At 47.6% G+C, this 13,509-nt stretch overlaps 1 pseudogene; it reads right to left on the bottom strand.

The window, feature by feature from the left end:
• Nucleotides 1-7,154: 7,154 nt before the first annotated feature.
• LOC140515586 (fizzy-related protein homolog pseudogene) lies at nt 7,155-10,436 on the bottom strand (annotated as a pseudogene).
• Nucleotides 10,437-13,509: the final 3,073 nt, after the last annotated feature.

Genomic DNA, 13,509 nt, shown 5'->3' with positions numbered 1-13,509 from the left:
TGCTGCTGGTCTTCTGGACCCTGTCTGAGATTGGCATATCCTAGCACCAAATAGCCCTGACTTCAGAGCCTCAATGGCTTCCCCAATTCAGCACATGAGACCAGGATGCGATTTGGGGCCAACATATAATAGAATTGGTAAAGCATGTTCCTTTGATCTTCCAAGTAGTAAAGTACTTTCCAGGTTCCCCTTTGCAATCTGACTTCCTAATATTGACACTTTACACTGACTACTTGTAAACTTACTGGACTGCCTAGAAGTGGGCTGGGGTCAGGGGAACCAGAACAGGACACAACTCTAACGTGGAGAGGTTCACATACACTAAAATAGACAGTTTTGGTTGCCTGAAATGTCAAAGGTTGTACACCAGCAAAATTGGTGGAGATAAAACTGTATGAGAAGCCAGAAATGGGGGAGGGGGGACATCTTTGCAGCAAATTTCTCCGGCAAAGCTCTTATTTCTAATAGTATGAAATTTATAAAAATAAGGGCCAATCCCCAATAGAGAATGGTCTGAGATATGAATAGGCAGGATTCAGAGGAAAACAGTCAAACCCTCCATAGGTGTATAAAAAAAGCCCCAAATCACTTACAACTAAGGACATGCAACTTAAAACACCTCTGAGGTACTACCTCACATCCACGTGCCTGGTTAACATGACGACAAAGGAAAATGACAGATTCCAGATGGGCTGTGGGGAAACAGGCTCTTTCTGACCCTCTAAGTGGAGCTGGGTAAGTGATCCAGTCACTCTGGAAAGCAACTTGGAACTACGCCCTCAAATCTTTGAACTGTACATACAATGATGCCAGCACTACATCTGTACCCCAAAGAGAACCAGGAAAGAGGTAAAGGACCTATATGTACAAAAGGACTGGTTGCATATTTCTTACGGTGGCAAAGGATTGGAAATCGAGGGCGTGCCCATCAACTGGGAATGGCTAAACAATTTACGGTTTGGGAAAGTGATGCAATACCATTTGCTGTAAGAAATGCTCAAGGGGACAGTTGCAGAGAAAGCTGGGAAGACCGTTTGAGCGGATGCAAAGTGAAGCGAGCAAAACCAGCGGAACGATTTCTACAATAACTAGAACACCCACAAACCCCACTAGAGAAGGGGAGACAATGCTGCTGGGAGAACAGAGTGGTGGGAGGTTGAAGGGGGGGGGGGGCTGTTAGAAGGACAGGGACCCTGAGAGACCAGCCTGACTCATCCAGACCAGTGGAGATGCCCTCATCATTCCACTGCAGGGATGGTCACTAACTAGTTGAGAGAGGGGAAGTCACTTGCCCAGGGCCACACAGCTAGCTAGTTAGAGTCTGAGGCAGCTATGGAACCTGGGTCTTCCTCAGCCCAAGGGCAGTACTCTATCTGCTGTGCCAAAGAGATGCCCGCTTCCGCTCAGCTGTAAAGTGGCTGGTGTGAAGGCAGCGTGGGGGTGTCCATGTGATCTTCCCAGCTCCACAGAAAGCCTCAGGGCTGAGAGAAAGAGGGGAGTGGATCTTGGCAGCAGCCTTCTTAGAGTGCCCTGGCCCCTAGGTAGCAGCTTTCCTGTCTTGCCTGGGTTCTACTCTGAGAATCCACAGTGGGGTGAGGTGGGGTGGGGCTGAGTTGGGACAGGAGATGCTGTTGTGCTTCTTTGGAGATCAGACCACCCTGTTGACTTCCCTCTCTCCAGCCTATCCCTTGCCACCCCAGGACCTTGTTGGCATAGCAGGCAGATGCCAGCCATGGCCCAGGAGGTGCCACGCAGAACCAGGATTGGAGGCTGTCCACCAAAATCACATCTGTCAGAAAGCGTTTGTGTGTGGAAGTGTTAGCCCAGCATGCCTGTGGCAGGCACCTGAACAACTGCTGGAGTCTTTTGCTCAAGAGGTGACCTGGAGGAGACAAGGAACCCTGGTGGGACATTGATGCCCCATGACTACGACTGTCCCTTCTGGGTCCCTCTGCTTTGGACCATGTTCATCCTCAGCCAGAGATCAGAAGAGGGGACAGACCCTTTTCTTCTCCCTCTTTGCTTCTTTCCCCACCATTGTCCACACCAAAGAAACCTGGCCTGCAAAACGTCCCCAAACGAGCATGCATTTGCCAGGCTGCCCCTTCCTGACAGACAAAGGTCTGAAATAACTTCTCCCCTGCTTGGTTTTGCATCTCTAGCTAGAGCCCTAGAGAGGCGCCTTCTCTTATCCCCTTCATGTGGGACTCTGTCCCTTGTCCCTGTCCAGGCCCATTTCCTTCCCTTCCCTGCCCAGGGAATCATTGCTTGTCACTTAGAACAAAAAGGAAACAGGCAAAGGAATTAGAAAGGGCAGCTCCAAAGGTGCAGCCAAACCCCCCTTCTCCTAAATGTGGGTGCCTCTCCCAGAGCCCCTCCCTTCTGCAGAGGAGGGTAGGGGGGGCTTTTCTGCCATCTCCTCTAGGACCAAGCTTGGTCCTGACATGTGCGCAGTATTGTCCCCAACTGTGCCCTTTTCTCCTCTCTTCCCAGTGTCCCCTCCTCCCCTCCCCCTCCCTTGGGTCCCCTCCTGTGCCCCGTGTTGTTGAGTCATGTTTGACTTTCTTGGCAGAGATACTGGAGTGGTTTGCCATCCCCTTCTCCAGTTCACTTTACAGATGGGGAACCTGAGGGCAAACAGGGCGCAGTGATTTGCCCAGGCTCCCACAGCGGGATTTGAACTCAGGTCATTGTGTCTATGCATAAGGGAAGAATTTATGACTATACAAGAGATAGAGAGCATTATAGGGTGTAAAATCAATAATGTTGATTACATCCAGTTAAAAAGCTTTCCCACAAAGAAAACCTATACAGAGATGAGAAGGATAGCAGGAAAGGGGAGGTAAGGGGGAGTTACGGGGGAGGGCGGCAGAGGGGACTGGCAGATGAAGTGTTAGACTAAGTTTCTCTGAAAACAGCTTCATTTCTTAAATATATAGAGAGCTCACTCAAATATATAAGAATGTGATTCATTCCCCAATTGACAAATGGTCAAAGGATTTGAATGGGCAGTTTTCAGAGGAAAAAATAAAAACTAGCTATAGTCAAAAAAAAATATCTAAATCACTACTGATTAGAGAAATGCAAATTAAACAACTGAGATATTACTTGCATATTTCAGATTTCCTGATATGACAGAAAAGGAAAATGATGAATGGTGGAGGGGATATGCAAAAATTGGGACACTAAGGTACTACTGGTGGAGTTGTGAACTGATCCAACCATTCTGGAGAGCAATTTGGAATTCTGACCAAAGGCTTATAAAATGCTACATACTCCGTCTCCCAAAAAGATCAAGGTAAAAGGAAAAGTTCTTACATGAACAAAAATACTTACAATAGCTCTTATTGTGATGGTAAATATTTGGATTTGAGGGAATGTTCATCAATTGGGGAATGGTTGAACAAGTATTATGATGGAATACTATTGTAGTTTAAATAATGAAGAGAAAGTTGATTTCAGAAAAACCTGGGATGACTTACATGAACTGATGCAAAGTGAAGTGAGCAAAATCAGAACACCATACACAGTAACAGCAATATTGTCCAATGATCAACTGTGAACAACTTAGCTCTTCTCAGTAAAACAGTGATCCAAGATAATTCTAGAGGTCTTATGATAAAAAATGCTGTCCACCTACAGAGAAAGAACTGTTGGATTCTGAATACAGATTAAAACATATTTTTTTAACTTTATTATTCTTGATGTTTTTGGTCTGCACTTTCTTTTGCAACATGACTAATATGGCAATGTCTACCATTTCTAAAATATGCTACCTATACCCCAGCTATCCTCATCCCTCTCCCTCAGAATTCTGTATTCTGCTGCTAAGACTCTGACCTCTGATGTATGTGTTTTGGTCATATCCTACCTAGAACCAGGCCTCCACAACACTTTCTGGACATTTCCAAACCAAGGAACTGAAGCTATAAATGAACTCTTTCAATCTAACTTTTACATCATCTTCCCCTATTACAGATTCATGAGGGCAGGGGCTATCTTCATTTCTTGTATATATATCTCCAGTTTGTATCATAGCATCACTTCATATAATTGGATAGTATATGCTTTTCAAAAATGAATTTCTTTTATCAATTACCAAATAACCTTCCATCTCTATTCCATCTGAGGAAAACCAGAGGCCTTTTTCCATTGCAGCCCTCAGGCTCACTCCTACCTGGCCAGCAGCGGTAGACCACAAAACTCAAGACTGCCCACTCCCACCTTTCACATATCTTGCAAGTTGGACATAGCTGCTCACAGTGACTGGACAAGCAGAAAATCCCCAATCACAATCCTTCAAGTAAGGTGTGACTCCAGAGGTTGGCCATCTAATCTTCAATTATGCTTTCCACCCCACTGGACCTTACTCTCTGGCCTGTCATTATGCTCAGCCCCCAGATATTGCCATCTGATCTATCAGTGTAACCTGAGGATTCCTGGACCTTACCATCTACCCTGTATCTGAACACTCTTACATGTGTTTTCTTCCCCTAGCATGGCATGACTTGCACTTGACTTTGTTTTGAGTGAGGGGAGGCTGTGCAGGTCACCAGCCTCACTTCTCCTCCAGAGCCATCTGAATCCAGTGACCAGATATTCATCAGGATGACTGTGGAGATGACCCAGGATGAGGCAATTGGGGTTAAGTGACTTGCCCAAGGTCAAACAGCTAGTGAGTGTCAAGTGTCTGAGGTGAGATTTGAACTCAGGTCCTCCTGACTCCTGCACTGGTGCTCTATCCACTGTACCACCTAGCATGGGAGCTACATAAGAATAGACTTGTTCTCTTTGTATCTCTGGTGCTTGGTACATAGGAAGCTCTAAAGACATGCTTTGTCAATTATTCATCCGTCTATCCACAAATAAAGGACAAAAGATGAGAATACTCATTGTTGGAGGGACTGGGGAAAGAAAGGCACACTAATACACCTTTTATTTTCAAATTACAACTTGTTTAATGCCAGTTACATCAGTTTACATGAACATCTCTCCCTGTTGCCTCAGATGCAACATAGTACAACCCTCTACTGGGTCGTATGAACTTAAGGTGGGAAATTCCCCAGACTTTCCAAAACTATCTTCAAACTATACAATGCAGCAATGTTACAATCATATGAGGAAAATACAAAAATTAATAGGTTTTGTTTTCTCATTCCCAATTTAGCAGACACTGGTGAGCCAATTGCCATCTGCCCCCTTTGCTAAGGGTACAGGATTCAGGCCAAAGACAAGGCAAGAAATGGCTCTTCTCATGAAAAAAATAAAAACATGTTCTGCATACATGTGTACACACACACATATATACACACACACATACATGTAGACCTATACGTACAGACACACATGTGTTGTTTTCTCCCAGCAAAGGCTTTCTGGTGGGCACCCTTGGGCATTCAGATAAACTCCCCCACAGTCACAGGGCTGTGAGCATTACTTGGGCCTGTAACAGACCTCCCAGGGTTCAGAGGCCAGCCCCAAGGCTAGTCAGGACTCCACAAGTAGCCTATGGTGAGAGGTAGGGAAGAGATATATTCTCCTTTCTAGCTCATCCAGGGAGCTGTGGGAGGAAATTCTCTTGCTCAGAACCAACACAAACTGATTTTTGAAGCAATACTTTTTCAAAAAATGATGTGCACACTCCTCAACCATGTCCCCTCCAAAACCTTCGGATTCATCTGGAGAAGTGGCTGGTTAGTCCCCCTTCTTATCCTCCTCATTTTGCTGAGGTGGATTATTTGTGTGAAACCAGAGGTTGATTTTTCACATTTTAAACTAAGAAACCCACCCCCAATCAATACATACATGGTAAGGCCCAAGGAAAGGCACAGGGTTAAGAAGATAATTTCCAACAAAATCTAAAACATTCTCACCTGTACCTCAAATATTCTCTACTTAGGCCAGGGCAGAAAAGGTTACAAGGGGAGATGTGAGAGGGAAATGGTCCAGTAGCCTAAGCCCTTGGAGGTTGATTCAAAAGCTTAGGAGCTGAGAAAATTCTTTGCCTGGTGGCAAAATGTATGCTTTTTCTCCTCCTCAGGGCTGGCTCCTTCCTTCTAGATGACTGATCTAGGCCCCAAGAAACACAGAGCTGGGGATGTTCAAATATCATTCACAGCCCACCCCTGGGGATTCCCCTTAAGGAAAACCCTCTCCCCTAGATCACCACACAAGAACTGCTAGGCCTGGCCACTCTGAAAACAAAGAATGGTTTTTTTTTTCCCCCTGATGTATTTTAAAAAGAAAAATATTGTTTTTTCAAAAAAAGCTAGCGTCCAGATTCCTGAGCATGATGCCCTTTTTCTCCTGCCACCCAGAAGGACATTTTGAAATAACTTCTTGGCTTTGGTAGAAAATCTAATCCAACACTTCATCCCTTAAAATAAGAGAAACAAACAGTGCTCCTCCCCACATTTCCTATTATGCCACCCCTCTCTCCACGTGCTGCTCTGAACCAAAGGGCAACAGCTGCTGGACTCTCGAGCCAGGGTGGAGCAAGTATTCCTTGGTCAGTGAGGCTAGAACCTTTTCTCTCCATAAGGCTAAGAGATGCTAGAGGTAAGTCTGGAGGGGGTCCCATTCTCGGTGCTTCCTTAGAGATGCATTTTGAAATCCTCTGGCTGCCAAAACTCTAGCCAGTTTAAGTGCTGAACATCGTTCCTCTGAAAAGTCACAGCTCCTGAACCCCTCCTGGTTCACACATGGGCAAAGGTTGGCTCCAGTGGGCCTCAGCTGCCAAGGCAACCCACCTGAATGGAGAAACTCAAGCAGCCCCAAATCTAAGATCACCAGCAGCCTGCACCTCCCCATTCCCTCCCCCAACTTTCACAACCATCCCCCCCTCAGACAACAATCACCCAAAAGAAGCTAGCTTGTTTATCTCTTCCCAGAGATGATAGAACAGAAGAGGAAAGTCTATTCTGAGTCACAGTACATTGGTCCAGTGTATGAAATGGAGATCTCCGCCCTTTTGGTCCTCTTTCTTCTGCTTACCCTCTGTGAATGGACTCTTAAATTCTGCGTGGTTCCTGTCCCTCCCTCCCCCCAGCTTCTGCTCTCCCCAAATATCATTCCACAATGTCCATAATCTGATAAAGAACAATGACTTTGAAAGAAGACTTCTCCAGGTCTACTGCTTTTTCTCCCCTTTTGCCAGTTGGTCATTGGGGTTCCTTCCATGCATGCTGCTCAGAGTCAGTGAGGTTTCCCCTGAATGGCATAGGGTGATCCTGGAGTGTGGGCTTGGGCAGTTACCGGATCCGACTGAAGAGATCGAGGACAGATGCAGATGGCCTTGGGTAGGTTTGGGGAAAAACTTTCCAAAATCTCAGAGTCTCATCTGCTGCAGCTGTGGCTATGACCTGTCCATTAGAAGACAAGGCAAGATACAAAACTGGGTAGGTATGGCCTGTGAGTTTGGCTATTTGTGTCAGGGAGGGGTATTTCCAGATGGCGATGTGGTTTTCTGAGTAGCCATGTGTACTGATCAGCTCATTGCTGTGTTTGGACCAGGCTAGGTTGCACACTTCAGAACCAGTATGAATTCTCTGTAGGGTCTGATCCGTCAGTGTATTCCAGAAATGGATGCTGCAGTCAGCTGTCCCACCAGATGCTAACAGGCCATGCTGCTGGGGAGACCACGCAATGGCCTTCACAGCTGCCTTATGATTGGTGTACCGCTGGACAGGCTTCAGACTGGCATGGTTCCAGAGCAGAATGGTACTGTCCTTTCCACTAGAGGCTAGTAGATGGTTATTGGTAGACCACTTGAGCCCACACACCTCACGGCTGTGACCTTGAAGCCAGCGATCAGACTGAATGGATGGAGTGCGGATGTCTCTCTGCAAGATCATTGTGTCACGGCTCCCAGAAGAAAGCTGGTCTGCATTCCAGGCCAACACACCAACTCTGGATCCATGACCATATAGCATAGATACTCTCTTCTCTGCAGCCACATCCCAGATCTGCACATAACCTTTGTGTGTGCCAACTGCTAACAAATTCCCCTGGTTGGACCAGCACACGGAAGTCACAGAATCTCTCTCCATAGCCAGGTCACACAGGTTGGTCGCCTGGCATGTAAAGGCATTCCACAGGAAAGTACGAGTGCCCAGGGCTATAGAGATGATATTGAGGGAAGACCAGTCTAGCAGGTTCAGGCAGAAGGTATTCTGGAGTTCTGGGGCCTGGAGGATTTTGAAAGGACTCTGGAAGATTTTTCTTGGGGGTTTCTGATGCGACATGAGTAAGGTCTGGCTTTTCTTGCTGATGGAGGATAGGCTATATGGAGAGGCTTCATTCCCCACATCAGGTCTCCTAGGGCTATGGGAATACACAAAGAGGTTTTTTTCCTCTGGGATGTCAGGCTGTAGCAGTCTTTGCTCCCCTCTCTTTAGATTCTGGACTTTCTCAATGCCAGCTCCCAGAAGCTCATTCTTCAATAAGGCAGAGTATGCTATGTTGCCTTTGCTGTTGCCAGAGGTGGCCCCTCTGGATTTCCACTTCTGCCTTAGTTTCTCAGAGTCTTCTGCTCTTTGGAATTTCAGGTTCCAGTTGGCTCCATTTCTGGAGGGGATGAAGCGGTCACCAGTCTGGCCAGGAGAAGACACTGGAGGAGTGTATGGTTTCAGAAACCAGCTCATCTTGGCTCTCCAGATGACAGACAGTTGGCTCTCCCAGGGTTTTTTTCTTCTGGGGCCTTAGCCTGGACTGGAACAGGCCAGGACACAGCCTTTGGTAAAGTCAGGTCAGGCACAAGACTAGCCCCTAATACTGGTCCAAGCTAGTAAGAGCAGCCTGCAGAGGGCCAAGGCAGACAGCCAGCTGAAAAGACTGATGGAAAGACAGATACTCACACAGAGTCACTGTGGATGTCAGTCAGTGGCAGAGATGCCTTTCTGGAACAGTAGTGGGAGTAGGGGAAGGGAATACAGGACTGGGTGACCCAGGAGCTCAGGGCCTGAATCCATAAGGAGCAAGTGCCAAGGAAGGTTTGAGAGGAGGTGCCTTTCTTGATCTCAGTAGGTAGAGAAGATGGTTTTTGGGATCCAGGGAATTTTGGAATCTTGAGCCTGGGGAGAATAACCAAGGTTAGTATAGGAGGAAACTCCTTTTGCCATCTAGGCAGGGGGAGGAGGCAGGGCGGGAGTGGCTTAGGACTCAGAGCCTTGAGGACAGAGACTATCTTTTGCCTCCTTTGGTATCCTTAAGCTTAGCACAGTGCCGGGCACATAGGAGGCACTCAGTAAATATCTGTGAATTGATGGATTAATTGACTGATTGATGGACAAAGTCAGTCTAGGAGGAGACTCCACTATGAACTTCTGTCAGGGAGAAAGGGGTATTGGGGCTGACTTAGATTCTGGGCCTAGATAGTCAAGGGTTGAAAAACAAGATCCATCTGAGAGGAAACATCTTACTGGATCTCAGTCTGAGGAGAATGGTCAAGGTCAACCTGGAAGAAGACACCCTTTGGATCTTGGTCCAGGGCCAAAGACTGGAAAGATGATAGATGAGCACTCACAGGCAACTGTTGTGCTCATGTCAGATTGAGATCAGGAAGGAGATAGATGTCTTTTGGTTTCTCAGGAGGGGAGAAGGTTGGGATCATGTAGGGTAAGGGCCAATGGTCAAGGTCAGTCTGGGAGGAGAGGTCTTTTCTAATCTCATCAAGGGATACAGCCAGGAAAGCACAGCCTTAGACTCAGAGCCTGGACCCAAGAGGGTCAAAGACCAAGGTCTGTTTGGGAACAGATACCTCAGTCAGGATACAATGAGGATGATTGCTAGTTAAGTAAGACTCAGAGTCTGCATCTGTGAGGGCAGATGGCCTCCACTGGTTTGGGAGGAACCACCTTAAGGGATAAAGGCCATGCGGGTAAAGAAGGTAAGGTTGGCGACCTTGCACAGCCCTCCCTCCCTCAAATCAAAGTCAATTGCAAGTCATGTCATCATCTTGATGTCATGGTCCTCTTCTAGAATGAAGGACGAACACAACCAAATGGCCAAGGCCAAGCTGGGGAGAAAACTGAAGCAGGGCTGCCTCAGACTCTGGGAGGCTGGGGGTGGGGTTGGATCCAGGAGGGCCAAACTCTGGATCTGAGCATGGGCAGAAAGGTCAAGGTCAGTCTGGTAGGAGAAATATCAGGGGATCATCTCAGGCCAGGGCAGGAAACTGGAAAGATGGATAAAGACAGGTGCTCACATGCCAACTGGGTTCTCCAGCAGATATGGATGTGTGGAGGGGCTGACTTTCTGTTGTTATTAGCAAGGCAGTTTTAGCTTTGGGGCCTGGATCTGGGAGGTGCCTTACCTGATCTCAGTGGGGCAGAATGGCCAAGGTCCGTTTGAGAGGATCTCAGTCAAGGGCAGAAGAACAGAAAGATGGGCAGACAGGTACTTGCAGGGCACTGATGCCTCTCAGTGCAGATGTGGCTCTACAGAGGAGACAGATTTTCATTGATATCCATGAGAACCTTGGTTTGGGAATGGGATTGAGGAGGGCCAAGGAACAAAGTGTGAGAGGAAATGCCTCTGTGCCTGGGGAGGATGGCCAAGGGCTCCTCCTCCACCCCATCTCATCCACACACAAAGATGATCATGCCCTGGATCCTGCTATCATCCACAAATGCAGCTCTATATACAAGAATTCTGAAATCCCCTTATCTGACTAGAAAATAGACTTGGAAAGTCAAGCCTATTGGCTTTCCACTTGTCCTTCTGCCTTCCCTTAGCACAATCTATTCTTTGTCCACACCATGACCTCCAATCCCTCAACCCCTCAGTTCTCTGCCAGGACATCTCCCTTGCACAAACCATGCTCTTCTCTGCTCATCTTGACCCCTTGGTGAACCAGTTGAACTGTTCACCATCCTCCTCCATGGAGTGGCTGGCCCTCTTATCATATCACTGATTATGCCCTTCCCAAGCCTCAGCCTTGGATCACTCCCACCATCCTGAGTCTTCATTCCTCCACACATGTGCTGCTGGAGGAAGGTGGGAAACAATCTCACCCCCGTTCTCTGACTGGGTCCTCTACCAATTTGTGTCACACCAGCTCATTTGCAATTCTACTCTACCTCCCTTAGCAATTCCCTCTCCCCCTCTCCTCTCCACCATGGTTCTTCCAAACCTTCTCATCCCTCTTCCAACCTCCCATGCCCCCTCCCACACATGCCCCCCCACCCCTGCTCTCTCAGCTGAGACCTTGGACTCCTATTTGACAGATAGAATTGAGGCCATTTGCTGTTAACTCCCTCTTTTCCCATTCTTTCTTACCTCCTGCCACTCTCTTCTCCATCACCCCTGCTTCATGTGAAAATGTCTGGCCTCACTCCTTACCAAAGCTAACAATGCTCCTTGTCCAAGTGACCCCCCCTTCCATCCCGTCTCCTCCATACCCCCTTTGGCATCCCCGCGTGGCATCCCCACTGTCTCACTTACTTTCCATCTCTCCCTCTCTACTACCTCCTTCCCCTATCCTGAAAAGGCACCTCCCTTGAGACTTCTATCTCCACTAACTATGGCACTACAACCCTTCTGCCCTTTGTGGTCAATCTCCTAGAGAAGGCCCTCTAGGAGAGGGGTGTCCACTTTCTCCCTTCTCATTCATTTCCTGACCCTTCACAATCTGCCTTCTTACCTCATCATTCAACAGAAACTTCTCTCTCCACAGTTACCCATGATCTCTTAATACCTAATCTGACAAACATTTATTAAGTGCCTACAATACAGTGCCCACACTGTGCTAAGTACCTGAGATACAATGAATAAACAGAAAGACCGTCCCTGACCTCAAGGGGCTTAAAATCTAGAGGGGAAAACCACATACCAAAGGATGGGACAGGGCGTGGGGCCCAGAAGGGATAGCACTTTGTTCTGGGGAGCTGAAACCAGGCAGAGCAACAGCCACAAAGGAGAGTGATCTGAGAGTTCAGTTTCTACCCTCTCTTTAAAGAAGACCTTGGGAGAAGGTGGAGATTCAGCTCACAGCAGTGCCTGGTTTTCAATCCAATTGCCTTTCCTCAGTGGTCATTCTCCTCAATCTTGCTGCAGCCTTTAACACCATGGGTCACCCCTTTTCTTTGAGACTCTCTCCTCTGCAAGGTTTTGGGGCACCATTCCCTCCTGGTTCTCCTCCTACCTATCAGACCACTCCTTCTCAGTCTCCTTTGCTGGATCCTCCTCCAGGCCATACCCACTAACTACCAGTGTCCCAGAGGGATCTAGGCTTGGATCCTTTCCCTTCTGCCTTTAACTATTTACTTGCTGATCTCATCTTCATTCATGGATTTAACTATCAGCCCTATGCTAATCATTCTCAAATCTGCCTATCCTGCCCTAACCTTTCTGCCAACTTCCAATCTCACATCTCCAACTGCCTTTCAGATATCTCAAACTCAAGATGCCCCAAACACAACTCATTGCCCCACCTCCAACAACCCCTATTACTTTTTTTGGGGGGGGGAAAGGCAAGGCAATTGGGTTAGGTGACTTGCCCAAGGTCACACAGCTAGTAGATGTCAAGTGTCTGAGGCTAGATTTGAACTGAGGTCCTCCTGACTCAAGGGCTGGTGCTCTATTCACTGCACCACCTACCTACACCCTCCCCTATTACTCTTGAGAGAAACACTATTCTCCCAGTCCACCAGGCTCCCCACCTAGATGTCACACTCTACTGTTCACTATCTTTCACCCCATTCCCCTAATGTACAGTGGCTTGCCAAGGTCTGTCCATTTTACCTTTGCATCATCTCTGCAATGGACCCCCTTCTCTCCTTTGACAATGCCACCCCTCTGGTGATAGCCCTCATCATCTCTGCCTGGATGGCTGCAATAGGTACTGGGGGAAGGGAGGGTCTGCATGCCTCAGGTCTCTCCCCACCCCAATCTGTCCTCCATTCAACCACCAAAGTGATCTGACCATGTCACCTGGCCCCCACCTTACTCAATGAACCCCAATTGCTCCTTATGGCCTCCAGGATCCATAACAAAAGCTTTTGTTTGGCATTCAAAGCCCTTCTAATCTAGGCCCTCTTCCAGTCTTCTTAAGCTTCCTTCCTCTACTCTCTACCTATGGACTCCCCTGGCTTCCTTTAAGTCCCAGCTCCAATCCAGCCTTCTGCAGGAAGCCTTTCCCAATCCCTCTTTATTCCTGTCCTTCCCTCTTGCCATTATTCCTATTTGTCCTGTCTATAACTTATTTGGATAGATCTGTTTGTTTGCTCGTTGTCTTCTAGCTTGACTTGAGCTCCATGAGGACAGGGACTGCATTGTGCTTTGTTTTGATGCGCCTGGCACTTGGTAGGTGCTTCATAAATGTTTGCTGATTGGCTGAGTGCCTAACTGCCTTCCTTAGGGGAACTCAGTCTGATGAGAAGGACCGAGGTCAAAATAGCATGAAATACCTTTGGGGTCCCAGTTTAGGGCAAAAGACTGGAAAGCCATACAGAGACTCCAGGTCCGCTCAGGCCACTGTAGACACTGATCTGTGGAGGACACAGTTTCCTC

The sequence above is a fragment of the Notamacropus eugenii genome, chromosome X (genome assembly GCF_028372415.1).
Source record: "Notamacropus eugenii isolate mMacEug1 chromosome X, mMacEug1.pri_v2, whole genome shotgun sequence".
In the NCBI taxonomy this organism is placed as follows: domain Eukaryota; kingdom Metazoa; phylum Chordata; class Mammalia; order Diprotodontia; family Macropodidae; genus Notamacropus; species Notamacropus eugenii.
The sequence above is the reverse complement of the archived record's forward strand: the minus strand, read 5'-3'. Positions and strand labels throughout refer to the sequence as shown.